Below are 23,698 nucleotides of genomic sequence, written 5' to 3' on the forward strand. Positions count from 1 at the left end.
TTAATATTCTTTTACTCAGATTTTATTTATTCATTTGTAAGGGGGACGGGAGAGGGGAGACAGAGAAGTAGAGGAGGAAGAATAAGCAGACTCCCTGATGAGTGCAGAGCCCTACACAAGGCTCACTCTCAGAACCCGAAGATCATGATCTGAGCCGAAATTGAGTTGGACGCTTAACTGACTGCACCACCCAGGCGCCCCAGTTTTAACATTTTAAGGTAGAATGTGTGCATCCCTTGACCTCCGAGATTTTTTTGTTCCTTGGTGATGTGGGAGTCCTGAGCTAGTGTTCCTTGCTCTCATACAGTGGCATCATCAGGGAAGCTCTGCCCTCTACAGTGAAATCTGCCCGACGCTAAATGGCCCTGAACCACTGTGGGTTTGTTTGTTTGTTTTTTTAACTCCCTATTTTTTAGCTAAAATTTTTTAAGATTTTATTTTTATTTTATGCATGAGAGAGAGAGAGAGGCAAAGGGAGAAGCAGACTCCCCACAGAGGAGGGAGCCCAACACAGGATCCAATCCCAGAACCCTGGGATTTTGACCTGAGTTGAAGGCAGACACTTGACTGACTGAGCCACCCAGGCACCCCTTAGGTATTTTTAAATACCTCTTCTCATACTGACATAGGTTCTAGCACCAACCTCTCTCCTCCCTTGAAACTTCTTAGGCCTTTAAATGAGGACTGACATTTGTTAGAAGGTCTTAACACTTAAGAAAACAGGCTGTGGTTGAGAATAGAGGACAGGGTTTGTTCAGGTCCACTTAGGGCTGTGCGGCCTGTGTAAGGCACAACTGCAGGAGGTACCATGTACGTCGGGGTCAGCCACATTACACTTGGAGTTGAGTAATGTGGTAAAACCAGCTATGAATTTATTATTTTTTAAAGATTTTATTGGGATCCCTGGGTGGCACAGCGGTTTGGCGCCTGCCTTTGGCCCAGGGCGCGATCCTGGAGACCCGGGATCGAATCCCATGTCGGGCTCCCGGTGCATGGAGCCTGCTTCTCCCTCTGCCTGTGTCTCTGCCTCTCTCTCTCTCTCTCTCTCTCTCTCATAAATAAATAACATTAAAAAAAAAAAAGATTTTATTTATTCACAACACACACAGAGAGAAAGAGGCAGAGACACAGGTAGAGGGAGAAGCAGGCTCCATGCAGGGAGTCCAACGTGGGACTCGATCCTGGGTCTCCAGGATCACACCCTGGGCTGAAGGCGGCGCCAAACCACTGGGCCGCCGAGGCTACCCTCAGCTATGAATTTAAATTCAGGATTTTTTGAGAAGTAAATCCTTTTACAGCTGTTTCAGCTGAGAAACTGTATATTCAGTAGTCAGCAATGCAGGCTTTACAATTTTAGAAGTTTAGAAAGCTCTGGTTCAAATGTGAGTTCTCTGCTTACTGGCATGAGACCATGAGTAAGCATTTCAAGTCTTGGCTTCAGGTCTACCAAGTAAAAATGGACATCACTATGGTACCTACATCATAAACCACTGCAGAAGTTAGTGGTTTAACACAATTTGTTATGATCTGTCATGATACTGTGGGTTAACTGGGCTTGGCTGGGTGGTTCTAGCTTGGGCTCTCTTACACATTTGCCATCAGGTGTGAGCTGAAACTATAGTTAACGTCAGGCTCAAATGAATGTTGTTATTGGTGACTCAGGCTGGAAGCCCTAGGGGCTCAGCTAGAGCCATGCATCAGAGTGCCTGCATGTGGCCTCTTTCTCTGGTTTGGGTTTCTCACAACAAAGTGCTTCTCTGGGAGCTCTGAGAGACAGAAAATGCAGAGAGTGAGCTGTTCCAAGCAGTAGAGTAGGACTTCTTATGATGTAGCCTAGGATCCCAGAAGTTCCTTCTCTCATAATCTATTGGTCAAGAAGACACTAAGCCAGCCTGGATTCAAGGGGAGAACAAGACTCCACGTCTTAACTGAAGGAGTAGCAAAGAATTTGTGGCCATCTTTAATTTACTACACTTCCTCATCTTTTTGTTTGTCCGTTTGTTTGCTATATGTAGCAGGTATCCAAAAGAAAGACTGGGAACCCTACCAGTACAGTTTTGAGTCTGCCTGTGAATGATTCTTTATGTGTTTCTTTTTAATTGTATAAAAACACAGATAAAAAATTTACCGTCTTAGCCATTTTTAAGTGTAGACTTCAGCGGCATTAAGTATATTTACATTGTTGTGCAACAGTGACCACCACCCACCTCTTTATCTTCCCAAATTGAAACTCTGTACCCACTAAACAACTCCCATCCCTGCTCACGCCCAGCCCCTGGCAATCCCCATTCCACTTTTTGTCTCTATTTACCTAACCTAAGTGGAATCATATAATATTTGTCCTTTTATGTTTGGCTGCTTTCACTTAGCATAATGTCTTCAAGGTTCATCCATGTTGTGGCATGTGTCAGAATTTCCTTCCTTTTTAAGACTGAATAACATGCCGTTGTATGTATACACCACATTTTGTCAGTCCATCCATTGGTGGACATTTGGGTTGTTTTTACCTCTTGGCTATTGTGGATAATGTTTCAGTGACCATGAGTATGCAAATATCTCTTCTAGATCCGCCTTTCTGTTCTCTCACATATATATCTAAAAGTGGATTGCTGGATCATATGGTAATTTTATTTTTAATTTTTCCACAGCAGCTGCACCATCTCATATTTTCACCAACCGTGCACAAAGGGTTCCAATTTCTCCACATCTTTGCTGTCTTCTGTTTTTCGTGAGGTAATGTTTGTAATCTACTTAGAGCAGTGCCTGGCATGTGTCAAAACCCACAAAGCTTAGCTATTATTACTTGACTGTCCAGAGGCCTTTCTTTCCCTCTTCTCAGCTATAATTGAAGTTGCAAGGGCTGAATTCTTAGCATGAGATATTTCTGAAATTCATTTTCAAAGCATTTTACATTTTCGCAAGTTACATAAGGAAATCCTAAGAAGAGATATTGTACCTAGGTATATGCATTGAGAATTGCAGTTTCAAAACCAAACACAGGTTGGTAGATTAGGGAGAAAAAAAAGCACCCAAAAATACAACAATAATAACAAAAGAGAGAGAAGGAAGAAAAGAAGGAAGGAAGAGAAAGAGAAACAGAAGGAAAAATCTGCATGGGAGGCTTTTATGAGCATAAGCTCTGAGTAAGCACTAAGCAACATGGCCTTTGCTTTTTATTTTGAATTTGGACCAAACTACACCAGACCAAAGTTATGTCATGGAAAAGTGGAAAAATGAAGGATGAAACTTAAGAAACTAACAAGCTTTCTTTTTAAAATTACTCGTATTGTGTTTTCCCAACACTACATTCATCTAGTGCAAATCCTTTAGCCTTATCTCTAGAAATATCAGAATAAAGAAATTACTCTTTAGAAAATGGTATGAGGGATCCCTGGGTGGCGCAGCGGTTTGGCGCCTGCCTTTGGCCCAGGGCGCGATCCTGGAGACCCGGGATCGAATCCCACGTCGGGCTCCCAGTGCATGGAGCCTGCTTCTCCCTCTGCCTATGTCTCTGCCTCTCTCTCTCTCTCTCTCTCTATCTCTGTGTGACTATCATAAATAAATAAAAATAAAAAAAAAAAAGAAAATGGTTTGAAATGTCAAGAACTATTTACAATCAGCTGACATTTGTTAAAAGATTTCGTGGAACCTAAGAATATATGAGACACCAGGGCTGCAGAGATGGCCAGGGACCAGTCTCTGCTCTTAGGCAGGCTAGAGACATCATTTACAAAAACATTTCAGGGGAATCCCGGGATGCCCGGCAGCACAGCAGGCACTAAGTGAGTCCAAACTGTTTGCAGCTATACTTGAAATAACTGCAAGTACTCTTTAAACTCATTTTCCCTCCCCTATGGGCTTCTGTGTCACTACTTCTTCATTGTATCTCTATCTCCTAAATCATCCTGGCTCTAGCCTCTCCCTTGCAAAGTCTTACTTTCATTGTGTTTGTTTTGGTTTTGCATTTTTAATGTCACAGTGACATTCTATCAATCATTTAAGTACATCATCAATTTAAGCCAATGAATTCTGTGACCTAAGGATCACGTGTCCCATTTTATAAGTAATGCAACTCAGAGAGGTTAAGTATTTTGCTAAAGGTCACATAGCTAGTAAATTGGAGAGAATCATTGTGAAACTAAGCTATCTGACTTCAAAACCCAAATTCCTAATTACCAAATGGTACATTCTTGTAATTTTTCCTCCAAGTGATAATCTGATTAATCTTCCTAAAGCATGCTGTGAATTGTGTCAATGGCTTCTTTGTGATAGTATTTTCAACCTTTATGTATACATTTATAACTTGTTAATAAGAGGCTCAAAGCCCATACACATTGATTGTAGCCTACCATTTCAATCTCATTTTCCTTCACAAACAATAAGTCCTAGCTGTGCACAGGATCACTGTTTCCCTTTGGATACCTTGTGACTCTTCCCTTTATCTTACCCAAATGAACAGGTTACCTCCCTATAGGCAGAAGGTGAATCAATGTCATTCAGCTATTACAAGGAAAGAAATGGAAGATGGGCCCCTAGGTGAACCCAATACTGGGACAGAAAATGATGTTCCAAAGGTAACAGGGAGAGAATAGTTGTAATTTTTAAAAGCTAATTGCATTTTGAGTCTCGCATGGTTCATGAATTCATTCAATATATATTTCTTGAGTGCTTACTCTGAGTCTAGGCATTGGACTAAGTGCAAGGAAACAATTGTGTTGATAAACCTTCAGTTTGGAAAGGAAAGACAAATAAATAAGCATAGAGGTGAATTGGTTTCTCAAAATTGAACAAATGGAGAGGGGCACACAGTTAAGTTTTATTGAATGAAGGAATTCATGAATGGATAAATAAATGGATAAATCCATTTATACTTAATTTTTCCTTCTAAGTGATTCAATTGCATCACAAATGAAACCTTCCCAAATAAATAAACATAATTCTATTCAATTAAGCATATAAATATGGCAAATGACAACTTCTCCTCAAAATGACAATAATATTTAGTTTTAATAAAATTCTTATTCTTTCAACTTAAAATTCTAAGTTCAAATCAATACTGAAAAACTTTTAATAGAATAAGATTCATGCATTCTTTAATATGCTGTATTTTCTTAAAATATGACAAACATTTTAAATGACACTACTTATAATTTCTGAACACAAAATAGTAATATAGATACAATTCAATCTTAATTTCTATATTTACACTTAATCTTTTGTATTATAAGACAATCATGTAAAAAAAATTCCATTTCCCATATCCGGGATTGTAGTTGCATAATGATTGGAGGGGTGTTGAACTGGGTCCCCGCATTGCCCTCTTCCCATCCTTTTTTCCTTTTGGCTCCTGAGCTATAAGGACACTTGCCTGGGGAGGTAGCAGCCATTGTCTCTTCATGTAGATAGAGTCTGTATGTCTGTAGATTGAGTCATTAGCTCAGCACTTAATGAAAGACTAGCAGAGGGCAGAGATGGACTCCTGGTATTGCTTAAATCTGTGGCTGTGCTTGAGTCAAGACCCATCCTGAATCCTAATTGCACGAACCCACATATTTCTTATTTAGCCTAAGCTAAATTGCAGTTGTATTTTCATCATTCTTTTTTCAAAAATATTTATTTATTTGAGAGAGTGAGAGAGTTGGGGGGGTGGGGTGCGGAGAGGAGGAGAGAGAACCTCAAGCAGACTCATGCAGAGCATAGAGCCCAACACGAGGCTCGATCTCATGACCCTGAGATCATAACCTGAACTGAAACCAAGAGTTGAATGCTTAACCAACTGAGCCACCCAGGCACCCTGGATTTTCATCACCCTTAAAAAGAATCCTGATACAGTTCCTATGATTGCTAGCCAGTGTCCTCCCTTACGATCTCAAACCTTCACAAAACATTTCTTACCCCAAATAGCTTTGAAAGTGCTTGAGGAATGAAGGAAGATGGGGAGGATCTCATTTGCACCAAAGTGGTAGAAAGTGAGGCATCAGTATCAGGTGAAATGAGGAGCTGATGGAGAACTCTGCAAAATTAGAGCTACAGAGCAAGTAGTAAGAATATAAATGCCCTGGGATCCTCTTACTAGACTTCTTGGTTTATGGAATGGGAAGTTAAATAGTTCTGTGTGAATGAGTACAGGAGCATGGTTTCCAGAAGGCTTAGATCTCTGGGTGACATTTCCTTGCTTTCTACCAAGATAAGTGTTACTGTGATACAAAAAGGCTAAATATTAATTATAGTAAAGGAAAAAAAAATAGCAGGGGATTGAGTTGAGTTTTGCACAGGCCTAAGGGCAACCTCAGAATCAGGGGAGGGAAAAATGGCATCCAGAAAGGATAGTGCCAACACATCTGTTGTTTTTGCTTGACTTTCATTCATTTATTCTGGTAATAGTGCCTCAATATTCCTTCAGGGAACAATTCTTTTATCTTCTTCTAGTCGGTATAGAGGGGCTGTGTCAACCCTGGCTCCTGCAGTGCCTTATAACTCAGTCCATTTCAATGAGAGTTAAGCATGCCTATAGCCAAATATTGTAGGCTGATTCAAGAGTCTTATTCCAGCTAGTCTAATAAACCTTAAATCTTTTATTAGACGTTTTAGGAAAGGAAAGCTGTCTCCTACTGAAACTGTAACTCTAGAACTGCTTAGGTCTGCTGCAGGGATGGGAGTGAGGCGAGGTTGTCAGTGTCTTTCTAAGAATGAAGACAACACCAAGGAAGGCATGGGGGGATCCCAAAAGTGGAGAGGAAAATTTCTGGCAACTTTTTCTGAGACTGATCTAGCCATGCCTGAGTTCAGAGATTCCTCTGGACTTCTCAGATGCAGGAGCCCTAGAAATTGCCAGACACACACTTTTTGTTTTTGATTTTTTAACTTCAGTCACTTTGAGTAGGATTTTCTTTTGGATGTTATTCTTCCAAAGAAGTTGGCTATATTACTTGTGGTTTCCCCACTAGAGGGTGTAGCTTACTCTCTAGTGATTAAGACTTCTTTTTTTTTTTTTTTTTGGATTGGTAATGCTAGCAGGCTGGCATATACTGTCAGAGAACCCCTGTTGGGTTGGTGCAGGGTCCCAGCCACAGAGCTTACCTCCCTGACAGGGCCCCTTGTCTTAGGAGGACTGAGAAAGCAGTCAGATGACCAAGTCATGGCTACCAGCAGGGGAGATGGAATAGCAGGTGAAGACTTCATCTTGAGAATCATGAAGCTTTTTTAGTTTTAAAAAGGGAAATAGGTTTTGTATTCCAAGCCAAATCTGATTGGCAAGGCATACCTGGATTGTTATGTTGAGAAAGATTTTGAGACCACATAGAGTTCAGTGGAGTGTACAATCATTGATTCCTGATTACTGGTGCGGGCATGGGGAGAGGTGGGACGTTTCTCAATAGGAATACTATTGGCATTTTGGATGGGTCATTTCTTCACTGCGTGGGACTCTTCAGAGCATTACAGAACCTTAGTCCACTGAATGCAAGTAGTACCACTCCAGTCTTTGTGACAAGCAAAAGTCACCCACACATATTTTAATGGCTCTTATGAGAATAGTACTACTCTACTTAAAAATCATTAGGTTTGACCAAGAGTGACTTAACTTGGATTTACCTGAGGAACTAGAGCTTCTTAAATTCTTTAAGACTAAGGGGGAATAAATGAGTTTGTTTTGTTTTAGATTCTGAGATCAGACTGAGTTTGCCATCAGGAATGGATAGTGATTGAGAATGGGAAATGAAGAGTCTCCAGAAAAGGGAAGAAGTGCCTATTGTGACAGAGAATCAAGTAGAATGTAACTGGAAGTGATTCACGTGTTATTCCGGGTTGAGGAAAGAGTAGGGGGAGCCTGAGCAGTGGGGAAGGGTGTATTCTGTTAAACGTCAGTGTCATTTAGGGGGTCCTCATCCCACCTTCAGGTTCCATTATATTTAGGTGACTCTTTGGTCAGTGTCATCTTTAAATGATGCTCTCAGCTGCCCTCCACTCCGTACCTCTGAATCCACCTAATAATATCAGTCACCTTAAATTATTTTTGGAACAAGGTATCATATAAGTCAATGAATGGAAAAATAAGTGAGTAAAATATTCCCTATCCCTTAAGAGTTCAAATATCACCTATTTTCATATTCTTTTTCCCCCTATTTCCATATTCTTTTTTTCCCCATTTTCATATTCTTAATGCCCCTCTCAATGCCTTGAAAGAGGAGTAAGAAAAGAGAGTTTTGAACAACAGGCATGATACTGTTGCCACTTTCCAATTTTGCATTTGTCAGTGACCTCCAGCCAAAGAACACGAAAGAACATTAGAGTTGAACAAGTTGGGTTTATGATATGTTGCAGAGAGAGAGAACACATATGGGAAGCCATAGGAAAGCTCAGTGAAAGGATATTATAAAGGATTCATTGTAGGATTTGGGATTGTTAAATTAATTTGGGGAAAATTTAAGGAAAGCTGACTTCGCTGTAGATTGCATGCCCTCAATATGTTTGATATCTTAAAAAGTCTATTTAGAAAGAGGGAAGAATAGCCAAAGGCTAAAGTTGTAATTGGCAGAAGCAGTAATCACTTACATTAGTTAGGGGATGTTTGGTATTTTGTAGTTTGCATAATGTTCACATTTTGCCTGTGTTCAGGTGTGATTATGGAGTGATACTGTCTTAGTCTAGATTCATCATGGCTTTACTGGGTGTTAATGTTCTGTGAAATTGTTTGTGTTAAAAAGAACATCAAGGCCTCACTGTGAGTAGGATAACCTACAGCAATGCCAAGGTTGGCTCCTAGAAGTTATGGGGTTGTTTTCTTACCCACGTTGTCATATTTTTAAATAATTATTAATTTTCTTATTCCCTTGCAGGATTATAAAACTGCATAAGGACCTAGATCTGTTTTGATTACCACTGAGGTCCCAGAATTTAACCAAATCTCTGATTTAATTTAACCAATTCAACCCAATATTGACTGAGTAAATGAATAAATTGTCCAATTAGCCTATCAGACTGTGAGTTGCTCAAAGCCAGAGTTCATTTGCTATTCAGCTCTGTATTTCTAGAAACAAACACAATTCTGACGCGTCTCATTAAATATATCTTGAGTTAAAGAGAGACTTTCCATTAGGATAAGATTTATTGATTTTTAAAAAATAAACTAATATAATGAATTCCACTTTTTGAAGGAAAGACAATGCTTAATTTAAATGAGTTCACTCCTGACGAAGGAAAATCACGTCATATTCCAAACTTTTCTGGGGTCTCTGCATTTTCCACTGTGTTGAATTCTAAGAGTGAGTTTCAAAGCTCTAAGAGAAATTGATATAAATATTTAGAGACTGTTTGTATGCAATATAACCTTCCTTCCTTCTAAGCTAGCTGTACTCCAATAAGGATTTGAAGGAAGGGAGGCCTTGATTTGTAAATGCCTGACTTACAAATAACCCATAGCTACAATGATATGCTCTCCCCTCACTCTACCTTTATATTGGAGACTCCTCTACTTTATAATCATGGTGAAAACTTATTAGAACTTTTAGCAAATGTGTGAACCTGTATATCAAGAAGTATTGGTGGATGTGAGGGCGATCTGGCTGCGACATCTGTCACCCCATTGATCGCCAGGGTTGATTCGGCTGATCTGGCTGGCTAGGCAGGTGTCCCCTTCCTCCCTCACCGCTCCATGTGCGTCCCTCCCGAAGCTGCGCACTCGGTCGAAGAGGACGACCATCCCCGATAGAGGAGGACCGTTCTTTGGTCTAGGGTATACGAGTAGCTGCACTCCCCTGCTAGAACCTCCAAACAAGCTCTCAAGAAGTATTGGGAAGGACAATGATTCACTGAGGTACCCTTGGGAAATTTTTTCACTTTACCTTATCTGTAAAATGACCACAAATATGAGTGCCAACTGAGAAAGTTCTTCGTGGCTCCCTGTGAAAGTGCTCTATGAACTGCAAGCAGGAAGGATTTTTATTGCTGAGGGCAAGGGACATAGTGGTCAAAAGCAAAATAAAGACAACAATGTGGAAAACATGAAGAAATTATACTTTTTCACTGAAATATAATAACAACAGCAAGCCAATCACTACATTTTGGCTAAATTATAGCTAATGGGCTTTTGCTATTGCATTTTTCATGAAAAAGTGGTCCATTTTTTTGTTTTCTTTTTAAAGATTTATTTATTTTAGAGAGAGGAGATGGGTAGAGGGAGAGAAAGAAGGAGAGAATCTCCAGCAGACATCCTGCTGAGTGCAGAGCCCTTGGTAGGTGTCCGTTTCAGGACTCTGAGATCCTGGCCTGAGTCAAAATCAAGAGTTAGATCTTAACCAACTGTGTCACCTTAGTGCCCTGCAAAAAAGGAGTCCATTTTTTTTTTTTTAAGTTTAACACTAGCTACATAGGAGCTACTGGAAAATGATAAAAATGTTCATATTCTGCAAATACTTCCTATTTGACATTGAACAACAATTAACTTTGGAATCTGTTCTTTTTTATGTAAAAAAGGGAATAATTATATTTCTGCCTACAGGTTAGTGGTAGTGTGAGTCTCACAGGTGCTCTGTCTGGGAAAGTACTTTCCATGCTGTGGCAGGATTTATAATCATGTATTATTTTTCATAATACTATATTTTCCCCCCTTTTTCTGCACCTAGCACAGTGTCTCAAACTTATAGGTACTTACTAAATATTCATGAAACAAATATGAGAAATTGTTCTAAAAAATTCTAAAACTCTAGCCAAGTATAAGATTCTAATCATGAGATAAGATAATACAAAGTTTAGCTTGAAGGTTCTGGATTCTCCTCTTGCTAAGCTATGGCATCTTGGATATGTCCCTAAATTATTCAAAGCCTCAGTTTCATCATCTATAAAATGGGAGTTAATACCAATACCTCCTTCATAGAATCATTTTGAATATTGAATGAGATAATTACCATGTTACTAGCATGCACAGTGGCTGGCTTATAATACTCACAAAAGTTACATTCATTTATTTAAAGTTTCTGACAATCCCCATCCTGTATTCTCTTTAATATATTTTGTATTTCTGTGTATATGTAATGAATATATTTTTCAAAATCTGATCATACTATATATATCATATCCTCATATTTTCTCTTTTTTAACTTAACGTATCCTGCTTATTTTTAGAGAACTATATAACATCTAGTAAAATTTCTTTTCATTATATATAGCTTGAACCTTTAAGCATGGTGTTGAGCCAGAGGTCTTCAGTGTGCCCAAGCAGATCAACCTTTCAAGTCCCCCAGGATGCAGAAATAAAGTACTGGCAGAACCTGAACTAGAGCTAGAAGGATGGAGGGAGGCACATATGCAAAGTATAAAGTTGTGCTTGGTCCCCTCATCTTATCATGAATGCATCCTGGCCCCACATTTGGAACGCCTCGAAAATCTGAGAAGAAAGAAACTTCATGTTAAATGCAACTGATGAATTGTTGAACTCTACTTCTGAAACTAATGATGTACTACATGTTGGCTAATTGAATTTAAATTTGAGAAATTAAAGTATAAAAAAAGAAAAAGTTACAAACCTAAAGAACAAACAAAAAACAGCCACAGGTTAAAAGAGACAACTGTGACAGCTGGGGGCTCAGATAATCTTATGTGTGAGCTCTCTAGAAATGTCTAGGCATGAGAAGCAGAATGGACTTCTTAACTGCCTGGGACAAAAAGAAGATTGGCAGTAGGACATAGATGTATTAAACATAGGGGAGATGGATATGGACAAGGATATTTAAGTGGCAGTGCCATAATAGGAAAAGGAGCATATTTTATCTAAGAAAATTGTATTTCCGGGGATCCCTGGGTGGCGCAGCAGTTTGGCGCCTGCCTTTGCCCCAGGGCGTGACCCTGAAGACCCGGGATCAAATCCCACATCAGGCTCCTGGTGCATGGAGCCTGCTTCTCCCTCTGCCTGTGTCTCTGCCTCTCTCTCTCTCTCTCTCTCTGTGACTATCATAAATAAATAAAAATTTATTTAAAAAAAAAGAAAAGAAAATTGTATTTCCTCCAGTGCTACTAATGTCTTTGAACTTATCTAAGAACTATGTGGAAAAATGAAAACCTCAGAAAACACTAAATTTCTTTCTAGCAAAGTCAGAGGGCATTGGAGCATTGAGATTTGTAGAATTACCATAAACGGTGACACAATTGCCTTCCCCCATTTCCCAAGAAGTATTGGCTACAGTTGTACTACAAATTATTGAAACCAATCATGTATTATTAGATTATTTAATTTTTTCCTAGTATGTTACTCTTAAGACTATTGCGCCGAACAAACCTATACAATGTTCTTTGACAACACCTTTAACACTTTCTAAGGATAGGACTCAGAATAGCCAAAACAATCAGAAAAAAGAACAAAGTTAAGAATCTGCCCTTCCTAATTTCAAACCTTAAGGTAAACTTCAGTAATCAAGGCAGTGTGGTACTGGCAAAGGATGGATATACAGACCAAGGGAATAGAATTTAGAGTCCAAAAATAAACCCTTATAATTATGGTCAATTGATTTTCAACAAGGGCACTAAAACGATTCAGTGGGAAAGAATAGTCTTTCAATGAATGGTGCTGGGACAATTGGCTATCCACATACAAAACAATGAAGTTGGATGTCCTGCCTCGTACCATATACAAAAATTAACTCAAAGTCAATCAAAAACATAAGTATAAGAACTAATAACTATAAACCTCTCAGAAGAAAACAAAGTAAATATTTGTCTTAGATATGACAATGAAAGCATAAACAACAATGGATAAATTAAACATCACCAAAATTAAAATCTTTCACACTTCATAGGACATCATTAATAAAGTGGAAAGATAATCCACAGAATGGAAGAAAATATTGCAAATATCTGATAAGGAAATTGTAACCATAATATATATGGAATTCTTACAATTTCACAATAAAAAGGCAAATAATATTATTTGAGCAAAGGTGAGCAAAGGATTTGAATAGACATCTATTCAAAGAAGATAGACAAATGACTAATTAGTCCATGAGAAGATATTTTTTTCTTTTAAAGATTTTATTTATTTGAGAGAGAGAGAGCATGAGAGAGAAATCATGAGCAGGGGGAAGGGCCGAGGGAGAAGCAGACTCCCCACTGAGCTGGCAGTCCCATGCATGATTTGATGCCGGGATTGTGACCTGAGCTGAAGGCAGATGCTTAACCGACTGAGCCACACAGATGCCCCCATGAGAGGATGCGAAACATCGTTTGTCATAAGAGAAACCCAAATCATAGCCACAAGATACCACTTCACACCCATTAGGATGGTTATTATTAAAAAGATGAACAGTATCAACTAGTAAGTGTTTCTGAGGATATAGAGAAATTGGATCCCTCATGCATTGCTTGTGGGATTGTAAACTTGCAGCTGCTTTGAAAAACAGTTTGGCGACCTCTCGAAGTGTTAAACATAGAGTTATTATATGACCCAGAATTCGACTCCTAGCTATATATCCAAGAGAAATGGAAAGATCCAGCCAAAACCTTATACATGAATGTTCATAGCAACATTATTCCTAATAGCCAAAAAGTGAAAACAACCTAATGGCCATTAATGGACAAATGGATAAAAGCACTGTGGTATAGACATACAATGGACTAGTACTCCACCATAAAAAAGCATGAAGAACTCATACGTTCTACAACATGGATGCACTTTGATAACCTTATGTGGAATGAAAAAAGTCAGAAACAAAAAGCCACATATCTTATTATTCCATTCATGCTAACTGTTCAGGATAAGCAAATTCACAAAGACAGAAAGTAGACTAGTGGTTGCCAGCTACTGGGGGGATGGTAGAAGGGATACAGTTTATTTTTGATGATATTTGTTCTGAAATTGGATAGTGGTGATGGTTGTGCCACTCTAAATACACTAATGACCACTGGATTATATACTCTAAAAGAGTGAATTTATTATTTACTCTGTTTTTAAATTAAGACTCTAAGAATAAATGCTTTACAATGAGAAGTTATTTTTCATTTCCCTGAAGGCTTGGGATCTCAGGGAAGAAGGCAAACAGCAAGTTTGAAGGAAGAAAGAAAGGAAGAGCTAATAATAAATTTAGGAGAAAGGGTAGTCTCTACAGTTTTCTCTTTCCTCTAAGGAATCTCAGTGTGTTCCTTGGGATTATCATGACCACTACATTGGAAGCCTATGAGATGAGGTTTTGACATTGGCTGGAAGGTACTGTTGCACTGGTTGAGGATGACTATGGTATAGGTCATATGTCTGAGTGAAAGAGTTGGTAAATATGGAAGGAGAACAAGGGGCTAGAGAGGAAAGCTTGTTGATGGTAAGGTGACCAGTTACTTTGTTTTGTCTGAGACTGTCCTGTTTTAGCACTCAAAGCCGCACACTCCAGGGAAACCCTCAGCCTCAGGCAAACCAGGATGGTAGGTTATCTAGTTGGAAGCAACATGACAAGGACACTGATGGGCTATTATGTACTGAAGGCCTACCATGACACAGGCATTATGCTAAGATCCCTTTATGCATTATCTTTTTCAATTCTCAGTCAGCTTCTCAGGTAATTACTGAGGTTAAGTTATCTGTCCTAGGTCAAATAGAAGAGCCAAGGGGCACCTGGGTGGCTCAGTGGTTGAGCATCTGCCTTTGGCTCAGGGCATGATCCTGGGCTCCTGGGCTCCAGTGCTGCATCAGGCTCCCTACAGGGAGCCTGCTTCTCCCTCTACCTATGTCTCTGCCTCTCTCTGTGTATCTCTCATGAATAAATAAAATCTTTTTTAAAAAAATGGAAGAGCTAAAATTTCAATCCCAGTCCATAGAGTCAGAGTCTTTAGTCTTAACCACCCACTCAACTGAAAGATTGAGCCAATATAATAAGTGATAAAATTGAAAAACAAATTATCTATAAAGAGTGCTTTAAGTTTAAAAATGCTTGTTATACCCATGGTCACATTCCTCCCCTCTAGGAACCCATTCGTTCATCTGTGCATTCATTCAACAAGTCCTTATGGCACTTACTTGGCACCAAACTCTGTGTTAAGTGCTGAGAATAAGTCACAAACCTCTCTGTGGAGCTTGTGTTTGGTGATAGGCCAAAAATTAAGAAACAAAAATATCTGGTAGTTATGGTAAGAACTATGAAGGAAACAGAAGCACACAGAAACTATCAGAGGTAAATTGGTTTTAGGCAGGATGGCCAGGGAAAAGAATCTGTAAGGGAGAAGGATTTAGGCTGAAGCCCAAATAATGAGGAAGAACTAGTCCCATGAAAATCCAGGGAAAACACTCTCGTACGAGAGGACGATTTGCCCAAAGGTCCTGAAACAGCAATGAGTTTCTTATGTTTGAAGATACCAGGAAAGAAGAGTCAGTGTTGTCATAGCATATGTAGCAAGTAAAGCAGGAAATCTTATCTCAGACTTGTAGATGAGAACTTGAGGTAGGGTTATGAGACTTCCCAGTATCACTGAACTATGGGTCAGGCCTCAACCCAAGGTCTTCTGAGTGCTGAGGCTTGTTGCTTTCATCTTATCTTGAAAAAGGGGATTTTTCTTATGGCTATGATTTTCAAACATTTTAGGAACAGAAACCTTTTTTACATATAGTCTCATATTAAAGCCTAATGTTTGAAACAGATAAAACCTGACTCCTCTCCTGGGGCTGGAGGTAGGGCTCAGGATCCCGGCTGTTCAAGTCTTTGGTACCCCCAACCCCTTTAGGTTCAGCTGCTGAACTGAAACCCTAGCGAGTTTTTAGTTCACAGAATCACATCTTGAATCACATCTTCACATACATTTGCCAAAATGTATAGAAGGGTTTTGTTTTTGTGTCTTTAATTTTCATTCCAGTGTAGTTATATTAGTTTCAGGTATACAATCTAGTGATTCAATACTCCCATGGATTTTAATTTAGCTGCATATTAGCTTCTAAAAAGAAGTTTCTGTTTAGGGTTTGGTTTTTTCACTTACATGTTAGCGAAGCAGTACACGCAGGAATTAGAATATGTAACATTATTAGAAGCACATAATGGGCTGACTCTTATGGAGCATGTATGTTTCCGTTGTGTAAACATCTTTTGATAATAACTGCATTGAATGTCCTAAAACGAAACTCACAGGTAAAACTCTCAATCTTGTAATGATTGGCTTAATGGCTTCTAATATAAGTTCCTGGGAGTTTTATGCAGACGAAGATAATGATAAAATATGTCTTCCTTCACACTTTAAACATCAAACTTCCTTATCTTAAATTCAGCAGCCAAAGCCTTTGAGATTTCCACTTTGAAAGGCAGCTGAAGCTATATAGTCCTATACTTTGGCTCTATGATTTGTATCTGTAACTTGTTAGAAAGGAAAGAACATTCAGGGAAGTGACAAAAATGCCTACAACTATTGTCCAAGTGCTTCTGGAATTATTTTAGTTCATCAAAACCCCCTTTCACTGTGGCGCTCAGATCAGAATACCCTGCATGGTCCTACTCTGCTATTGGCTATATTCCAGTCCTGAGGATTAGGAGGCTGGAGTAATGAGAAAAGATTATTTTCTCATTTTGTTTTTCTTCCTTCTTAGTCCCAGAGTTGGAGTAAGCTGGATTTAGAGGACTTGACTGACAGAGTAGAAGAAGGGCTAGTCTATAGGTAGAAGGAAGGCTTGGGAAGTTCATGAGCACTATGTGATGAACAGATAAGTCAGCTGCCACAAATTTCTCCTTCATTGGCTCAAATCACACTATATTCAGATATCCATAGATCAGGGTACTTCCCTGTCTATGAAACTTAAAAGGCTCTCATTACTGAAAGCAATGTTGGCCACCTTCTGTCATTGGTTCATAACTCCTTCCAAATTCATATGCCATTTTTCTTTAAAAATATTTTTTGTTGATTGGGCTTCTTTTTTAAACTTGACTATTCACCCTAGAAATGTCCTGAATATGAATATCCATGATATTTTGGGTTTGAAGTTGTAATTATATTTTTTTCTAACACATGTTAAAGAAAAACTGTAACTATTATGATAAAAATATGCATTGTCAAATTAGTTAAAATCATCACTAATATTATTAGAAAGTTCTCGAATCACTTTTTTGGGAAATACCATTTATGTCTCTCATCTCCTCCTTTAGTGAGGAAGGCTACAAGGTTTGTTCAGGGAGGCTTTACCAAAAAATTGATTCTTTAGTGGATTCCTACAAGATGAAAATGCTTTCTAAAATTGTATAGGAGTATGAAAATGATTTAATTAGAGATAAATGTATACACAGAGGCAAAATTGAAATAGCATGGACCCCAAAATAGCTTAAGTTATTTATAAGGTGTGAAAGGAAATTCTCCTTTTAGTGAGAAAGAAGCTAGGTTGAAGAAGATATTGTAAAGGCATGCAAAAAGGTTTATCCCCACCAGTACTGGAAGTCATTATTCTAAAGAGATGTCTCAATCAGATTTGTATTTTAGAAGGCCCACACCTGTAGTGTGGAGAAGATGAGTACACACTTTTCCTATGAAGAGCATGGTATCAAATATTTTATAATTTTTAAGCCATATGATCTCTTTTGCAACTAGTCAATTCTGTTGTTGCAGCCTAAAAACAGCCAAAGACAATACATAATGAGCATGGCTGTATTCCAGTAAAACTCTGTTTCCAAAAATATATGGCCAAAGTTTGCCAACCCCTGGATCCCACTCAGTGCAAGAAGACCCTTGGGTAGCCATTGCAATACTACAGCCAAGAAGTAAGGAGAACTTAATATGCAAGCAAAGCAATTAATTTAGAGGGAAGAAAAAATAAAAATCAGAAATTAGGAGCTTTAATTGCTAGTGGTATATAGGATATGAGCTATAGAGATAGGGATGAATCTTGGTTTACCCCAGGATCTATTTTGACAGAGATGGGTAGATTGAACTATATGTATTGCCATTATGCATATCAGATATGCTCAAATAGTAACAATTACAAGTGGTTTAATACAGTGCAAACTAATAGAAATACTAGAAGCCTAATATTATAAAAAATCACCCTCGTGTAGGAAGTAGAAAACTTACCTTGAATAAATGGTCACCAAAAATATCTGAAACAAAAATGTTTAGGAAAAAGGATCAAGTAAAAAATGTAGTGTTGAGTTAATTAATCCCTTAAGGAATCCCATATAAATTAATAACCATGAAAATTGTAGAAAAATATGTGGCTCTTTCACTCAAGATTTGCCCTGCCATGCCTCATTCCCAAAAACACTTCCCCAAACACACTTCGTGTCCTCCTTGAGAATTCAACCATAACCCATTCCTAGGTTTAATGCTGAAGTTAGGAGAGATTTAAACCCAGGCTTCATCCTCTGGGACTCAGCATATCATCCACCACAGGACTGCTCAGATATTGTGCAAACCCCTTTCAGAAAAAGTCTGGTTCTTAATAGCCTGGCTACCTGCTCACAGAAATCTTAGATGACTGCTTTCTTTTTTGATTATTGCCTGTCTTACATATCCTCTTTCCAAACTCCATCGGCTTATAAAGAAGCTTCTTCCTCTGTCTGGGATTGCATTCATACCTGCTTACCTAAACTATTAACAGTTCTTATTACCTTCAAATTTCATATTCTACATAACGGCCTTGAATTCTTTTAGCAGCTGCAGCTGAGTATCCTCCCTGCCTCCCCTTCCACTTTACCGCTCCACTGGCAGAGTTAGTTTCACCTCATGGGTTTCCCTTCCCATTTTGCTGGAGTTAATTAGAAAAGCTGAGCCCGCTCTTGAGATTTGATAACATCAGGTTGTGCTCTAATAGTAAGCCATGTTAGAAACTGATACTGCTTTGTGTAGAAGGTATTTGAATACACACACGTGTGCATACACACACACAAAATACCAGTGTGTGGAAGTATGATGGGAAACTATTAGGAAGAGACAGGAGGAGAGATGAAACTTCTCATTAACTCAAGACCAAATTATTTGTCAAATAGTGATTATACCTCTCATAGATCATCCTTTAAACTATCTCAAATCTGAACCTGTCTATGGTAGAGTTTTGGGAATACAGAAAAATGGATTCACCACTGATATTCATTCTGGTTGAGGTGGTAAATTTGTCTCAGAGAAATTTCAAAGGTTCAAAAATACATACATCTAGAAAACAGTTATTGTTAGCTTTTTCCTTCCCTTAGAAGATCAAATGTTAACTTCCTCCCCAAAGTTATTTGACAGATTCTTACATGAGAAATAGCCAGTAGCCAAAATAGCCACAAAGAAAGTTTTCATCTTTTCCCAAAAGGAACAATGTGATTCATCCACCAGAGTTCTCTCCGTCAAGAGCTTCGTAGTGGATCCTCGAAGGCTCAATTCTCTTGAACTGAGGGCTCTACCCCCCCACCCATGAGAACTTGAGACCCTATTATGAAGTCACTCTGTAAATGATCTGTTTACATGTGACACCATGGGCGAAGTCACCGGGTCATCAAAGACTGTGAACACTTCCCAGGCCAAAATATTTCATTTGTAATAGCTGTAGAGCTGTGGCATGATATCATTATTTAACGTCGATTTGTTTGATTGTTAGATTATCATTCACTTCCACAGAAGTGCATTCCATTTTTTGACTAGCAAGAAGAAACAAATGTGAAAAAGATGAACTTAGAGTGAAATTTACGTGTCTGTCTTCAAAACACCTGCCACCATCCCCCTTCCCCCCACCCCCCCCACCTCCTCACCCCGCAAAGATTCAGATTCAGTAGGTCCAAAGTGTGACTCAGACACATCAAGCACACACACACACACACACACACACACACACACACACACACACAAATTGCATAAGAGTGTCTGATTCACCTCTTGAGAACCGATGGATAAGGATACCACAATTTTACACTAAAGGGCTAATTTTCTTGGCCCTTTCTTTGTTTACTACCTAATGGCAATTTTTCTTAGTAGAGCAATCTCTTTATCCTTTTTATTGCCATGGCCTTGCCTACTTTCCTAGTCCTAGCATCTACTGTTTTATTTATTTATTTTTTAATAATAAATTTATTTTTTATTGGTGTTCAATTTGCCAACATACAGAACAACACCCAGTGCTCATCCCGTCAATTGCCCCCTTCAGTGCCCGCCACCCAGTCACCCCCACCCCCCCCTCCCCTTCCACCACCCCTAGTTCATTTCCCAGAGTTAGGAGTCTTCCATGTTCTGTCTCCTTTTCTGATATTTCCTACCCATTTCTTCTCCCTTCCCCTCTATTCCCTTTCACTATTATTTATATTCCCCAAATGAATGAGACCATATAATGTTTGTCCTTCTCCGATTGACTTATTTCACTCAGCATAATACCCTCCAGTTCCATCCATGTCAAAGCAAATGGTGGGTATTTGTAATTTCTTTTTTTTTTCATAGCCTTCACTTCTTTATTCCTCTGTCGATGGCGCTGACATTTTTAAAACTGGTTTTCCAGCCCATAAGTATTTTTTATTTATTTTTAATGTTTGTATAATAAATTTATTTTTATTGGTGTTCAATTTGCCAACATACAGAATAACACCCAGTGCTCATACTGCCAAGTGCCCCCCTCAGTGCCCGTCACCCATTCACTCCCACCCCCCGCCCTCCTCCCCTTCCACCACCTCTAGTTCATTTCCCAGAGTTAGGCGTCTTTATGTTCTGTCTCCCTTTCTGATATTTCCCACACATTTCTTCTCCATTCCCTTATATTCCCTTTCACTATTATTTATATTCCCCAAATGAATGAGAACATATAACGTTTGTCCTTCTCCAATTGACTTACTTCACTCAGCATAATATCCTCCAGTTCCATCCACGTTGAAGCAAATGGTGGGTATTTGTCATTTCTAATGGCTGAGTAATATTCCATTGTATACATAAACCACATCTTCTTTATCCATTCATCTTTCGATGGACACCGAGGCTCCTTCCACAGTTTGGCTATTGTGAACATTGCTGCTAGAAACATCGGGGTACAGGTGTCCCGGCGTTTCATTGCATCTGAATGTTTGGGGTAAATCCCCAACAGTGCAATTGCTGGGTCATAGGGCAGGTCTATTTTTAACTCTTTGAGGAACCTCCACACAGTTTTCCAGAGTGGCTACACCATTTCACATTCCCACCAACAGTGTAAGATTTGTGTGGAGTCAGAAAAGACCCCAAATAGCCAGGGGAATTTTAAAAAAGAAAACCATAGCTGGGGGCATCACAATGCCAGATTTCAGGTTGTACTACAAAGCTGTGGTCATCAAGACAGTGTGGTACTGGCACAAAAACAGACACATAGATCAATGGAACAGAATAGAGAATCCAGAAGTGGACCCTCAACTTTATGGTCAACTAATATTCGACAAAGGAGGAAAGACTATCCACTGGAAGAAAGACAGTCTCTTCAATAAATGGTGCTGGGAAAATTGGACATCCACATGCAGAAGAATGAAACTAGACCACTCTCTCACCATACACAAAGATAAATTCAAAATGGATGAAAGATCTAAATGTGAGACAAGATTCCATCAAAATCCTAGAGGAGAACACAGGCAACACCCTTTTTGAACTCAGCCACAGTAACTTCTTGCAAGATACATCCACGAAGGCAAAAGAAACAAAAGCAAAAATGAACTATTGGGACTTCATCAAGATAAGAAGCTTTTGCACAGCAAAGGATACAGTCAACAAAACTAAAAGACAACCTACAGAATGGGAGAAGATATTTGCAAATGACATATAAGATAAAGGGCTAGTTTCCAAGATCTATAAAGAACTTATTAAACTCAACAGCAAAGAAACAAACAATCCAATCATGAAATGGGCAAAAGACTTGAACAGAAATCTCACAGAGGAAGACATAGACATGGCCAACACGCACATGAGAAAATGCTCTGCATCACTTGCCATCAGGGAAATACAAATCAAAACCACAATGAGATACCACCTCGCACCAGTGAGAATGGGGAAAATTAACAAGGCAGGAAACCACAAATGTTGGAGAGGATGCAGAGAAAAGGGACCCCTCTACTGTTTTATTTAACATAAAGTGTGTTAAATAACCAGGATGTATATATACATGGAAACTCAAGTTTATTATATGTGATTTCTATTATAGTACTTGGATTGCATAACAAGGGAGGGCCCAGAGATCATGAAAGATCAATAATTCTGTATTGAAGATTGTGTTATAACTGGGTAAAATAGGGCTTAGTTCATATTGTTATTAAAACAAAGACATGAGGTTTAACTCTTAAGGAAGAATGTGTTATCCTACAAATATGATCAGTTCTCAGATTTCTCAGGAACACCCAAGTTCTTCTAAGCACTAGGGGTTTGAAAAATAAAGATGAACTATCTTAGAACAGATCATTCTTACCACAGTGTGACCAATATTCTTTGCTTCACTAAACTTTAAGCAGGCTCCTGAACTTTCTCCTAGTGTCATGTGTACAATCCCTTCTAAAACTTAGTTTTTGTAAAAACCCTGCTAAGTCAGTTTAACCACAATTGTAATATGCAAATATAATTATTTGTACATGGATTGAGTAACAAAATTGTAAGATACCTACCAGTCCTTTTTTTAAAGATTTTATTTTAAAATCATAAACTATTTAAAATACACACTGTGATGATTTGATGCACATTTACATTATGAAAGGGTTTTCCCCATCCAGTTAATTAACACATCCTTCACATTGTTACCCTTCATATGTGTATGTTTGTGTGTGTGTGAATATTTAAGTTCTAGTCTCTTAGCAGATGTCAATTATACAGTACAGTGTTTTCCACCATAGTCACCATATTTTATATTAGAACCTCAGCATGTAGCATCCTAGAGCTGAAATTTTGTTAGTATTATTGGCTGAATGTAAACCTGGGAAAACTGATTTCCAGAGTTTACCAACTTAACCACTGTATTATGTGGCTTTTTGACTCAACATAAAGAGTTCACTGAGGACAAAGATGATCTTACTCATCATTGCATTTTGAGCCCTCAACCCAGCGCCCAGCTCATGATGCATGAGTAAGTGCTGATTAAGAGATTGTGAGCAATTTTCCAAACATTCAGCATGTCAAATAATGGACAGTACTGCCTTATGGAGACCTGGCCATATGATTTTCAGGGCTACCCAAATGGAAACAAGAGTCGAATGACTATCTCTCAGGGATATGGATATGACTATCTCTCAGATTCCTCTCTGAACTGAAAGTTAAAAGATAAGACCTTTCATATTTTTCAGGATCTGAGAGTCTGTGACTCTATCATTTCCCAATAGTCATAAAAATGTGTTGTCACAACGTCTTTCAGGAGAAAAATATAGTTATCCTTCTGTGAGGTGACATCATCTCAGAATCCTCTGGGCAGAAGACCGTGCAGGGGCTACTGTTGCCATGGGCAAGGGCAAGAACACCAGAGCAAGGAAGATTCAGAGGCTGAGGCAAGGACTTAGAACAAGAGGGAAGTGCTGTGCTTATGGGGCTGAAATGACCAGAGTCAGTGGGATGGAACCAAGACAGCCGATCTGGCAGTGCCAGCCAGGCCTCTTATACTTGCATTGTATTCAAGCAAGAGAATTCATCTTGATTACTAAATTGCCTCTTAATGATTTAAGATAGCTAAAGAATGCTAGACATATTTGCTGAGTTATGAAAAGTCTTAATTTAGGAAAATTAAGTTTAGAACCAGAAAGTGGAAACAGAGATTCCTCAAACCCCTCAGGAATACCCTCTGGGCTGCTGGTATGGATTTTAA

At 38.8% G+C, this 23,698-nt stretch overlaps 1 protein-coding gene and 1 long non-coding RNA gene across 2 annotated transcripts in view; both read left to right on the top strand.

The window, feature by feature from the left end:
- Nucleotides 1-23,698, top strand: part of LOC112927583 (sperm-associated acrosin inhibitor-like) — a 124,481-nt gene that overhangs the window by 1,170 nt on the left and 99,613 nt on the right. The gene's annotated exons all lie outside the window — the stretch shown is intronic.
- On the top strand, nucleotides 80-11,465 carry LOC112927574 (uncharacterized). Its single transcript, XR_012001247.1, has 3 exons — nucleotides 80-218; nucleotides 2,649-2,733; nucleotides 11,166-11,465. It is a non-coding gene; the product is annotated as an uncharacterized lncRNA (long non-coding RNA).

Source organism: Vulpes vulpes, chromosome 4 (assembly GCF_048418805.1).
Source record: "Vulpes vulpes isolate BD-2025 chromosome 4, VulVul3, whole genome shotgun sequence".
Lineage (NCBI taxonomy): Eukaryota > Metazoa > Chordata > Mammalia > Carnivora > Canidae > Vulpes > Vulpes vulpes.